Here is a 2828-nt window from a genome sequence, read left to right as displayed (position 1 = left end):
TACTAATTACCGCAGATTTTTTATCTACTCCAAGAAGATAAACAAATAAAGAAATTGAATAAGTTTACTCTAAGTTTGAATAAAAATTAAAGAAAAAAACCCTAAAAAGAAGAAAGAAAAATGACAACGATAAAGATAAAGAAAAATAAATGTTTTTTTGTTGGCGAGTAGTCTAGTGCTTAAAAATTCACTCTTAAAGTAAATACATGTGATATTCAGATTTGAACATCGGCCCCTCTATTCCGCAACGTTCCCGACAACCGAGTATACCCGGGGAGGGACAAAATGATAAAACGCTTTAACAATAGATTGATTAATTGATTTTTTTATGATCAATTAGTTGTGTGTATTTAAAGAAACTATGTATAGGTTAAAAAACGAATAATCTACCCCTATATGACATGAGAAATGTTATTTGGACAACTATTTAGTTGTCCGACAAACGTATTTATATATCGTATAGATGTGATTTTGTTTTTTTATTAGTTTTTTTACTCCTGAGTCAAATCAATTGTTACAAATGAAAATTGAAAAGATAAAGTTGATGAATGAAAGTATTAAAAGAGAGAAAAGAAACCATATATATAATGGATAATGGATAACACTTTTCTCATTTGACTTTCATTGTTAGCAATGTAAACTTGAATACAAAAGTGAAGATATTTTTTTTTTATGCACCGGATTCAACACCGGTTTGTTTCTTTTATTTTCAACAAATCAAAGAGTCTTTCAAGAACATGCAATATCATGTGGTTGATCTTATGGTTATTTACAACCTCCCCAATATATGTTGTCACTTTCAAAGATGACACAGAATGGAGCATCAAACCCAAAACTTGTTAGGTCTTTAGGTATTGCAAAATTTGATTGATAGCTTGAGGATGACTTATGTTAAGATTTCCACTTCGTTAAGATTCAACATCGGGATAGGAGCTGCCTAAAGTACCTGCAAGACAAGAAGCATGTAATTGAGAGTTATAAATCAGATATTTTTTTTGAGGAAAATAAATCAGAAATTTTGTTATTGAAATTAATTTATCTATTTCGATATAGGATCAACTTTGGACTACACACATACAACCAAACATATTCACTTAATGTCTATACATATATTACTTATATAGAATAAATATAGCAAGTAATCTTAGTAATTTTTCAAATTATTTAGTTTTTTACTTGATTTTGATTGTAAATTGTCCAAAAAAAAGTGTCAAATCCAACCATTGTTATATACAAATATAAGAAAAAATATATTGTAAAAATAAAAGATGCTATTCAAATTCTATTTGATTCCAACTCTTATAGTATTTCAAATGACAATGAAATTGTGATGCTTACATGCTTACTAAAATGGGAAAAAGAGAGTTCTACAAATATTTACCTTGAAGAGTATGATCGTCATATTATAGACCCAACCTACTTTATATGTTCATTTTCTTAAATTGGGTGGATTCTTTTACAATCACTCCATTCTTCACGGGTGTTTTATTCTTCACAAACTAATAAAAAAAAATGTTAGATATATACACTAGAAGTTTCGCTCAAAATTAATATGATAAAAGGTATATTTTTTATATATAAAAAAAACATTGGAGAGGGTGAAAAGTTCAATATGTGAAAAAAGAAAAGAAAGATGAGGCAAAATCAATTGTAACCGAGATAGATCAAGGATAAAGGTGATTAAGAGCTTGTTTGGAATGATTTATTTTTTACCTTATGAGAAATAGCTTATACAAATAAATAAGCATTTATGATAATTTATAAGTTCTCACTAACCAAAAATTAGTATCTTCATGAGTTGTTTTTTCATAAACTAACTTGACAAACTTATGAATAGTACATAAATTGAGTCTCTAAAACTAAATAATTTAGATCAGAGAAATATATATTAATATATCAACTAGAGTAAAATATATTGTTCTAACATAAATGATTCATACTAAAGATAAATAAAGATACACATATTGGTGAGTGTGTGTATGATAAAAAAGTGAATGTAAATCAAGCTGAGAAGTTGGCGGTATACCTTTGGTACTTCATCAATTTTATTTTTGAGATATATGCTTGTTTTTATTAGACCATCTTTATCGTCTTCTTTATATTCACCCAGTGTTATAGAACCTAGATCAGATCGGTTGGCCAAACAAATCGAACCATACATTGAAAACATATTCAAGCTATTTAAGTTGATCAAGTTATTCGATCAAATATTTGTTCGACAAATGTTGACATCATCAAATCAAATTCAATTGGATTGAATCACCTGAATTGAACTTCTTAGAGGAATCAAATAAGTAAATGATCAAAGGACTCAAAGAGGTAGTAATATTTTACATAATATGATTAGTAAACTGATACACCTCAAGAATACAAGGAGAGAAGTGAAGAAGAACAAAGAAGCACAATAGAGAATGATAAGACGTGGTTTTAGGGTTAGGAGATGGGCATGGGCTTATGTAAATTAGACGCAACAGGTGGAAAAAAATGCAAACCACAAGTTGCAACCTTCGATTTATGTATGGGTGCATATAACAATATTCCTTAATATTTTATGGATCAAACATGTTTTTGATTCCTATAAATATTCCAAATTTTGTTTGTAGTCATTCTAACAAAATGTGTTATGTTTATGTCCTGTGAAAAAATTCAGCATATGTAATTTTAGTCCGTTTTAAATTTAAATTTATTTAATTATCCTTAAACTTACAAATCACTAAATGACCATTTTGCAGACATGTTTAAAACCTTGTAAGAAAACTGCAGCTAAGAAAATTAAACTTTTCAATTACTGAATCATATTTTGAACTCATTTTTAGAGTGGAATTTTT

At 28.0% G+C, this 2828-nt stretch overlaps 1 long non-coding RNA gene across 1 annotated transcript; it reads right to left on the bottom strand.

Annotated features, from left to right (window-relative positions):
• Positions 1-584: 584 nt before the first annotated feature.
• On the bottom strand, positions 585-2418 carry LOC146918307 (uncharacterized). Its single transcript, XR_015016152.1, has 3 exons — positions 2027-2418; positions 1382-1499; positions 585-946 (listed from the first exon to the last, which is right to left on the bottom strand). It is a non-coding gene; the product is annotated as an uncharacterized LOC146918307 (long non-coding RNA).
• Positions 2419-2828: the final 410 nt, after the last annotated feature.

Source organism: Medicago sativa, chromosome 6 (genome assembly GCF_051527215.1).
Source record: "Medicago sativa cultivar Bolivia chromosome 6, Bolivia_mono, whole genome shotgun sequence".
NCBI lineage: Eukaryota > Viridiplantae > Streptophyta > Magnoliopsida > Fabales > Fabaceae > Medicago > Medicago sativa.
Note: the sequence above shows the minus strand (reverse complement) of the source record. Positions and strands in the feature narration are given on the sequence as shown.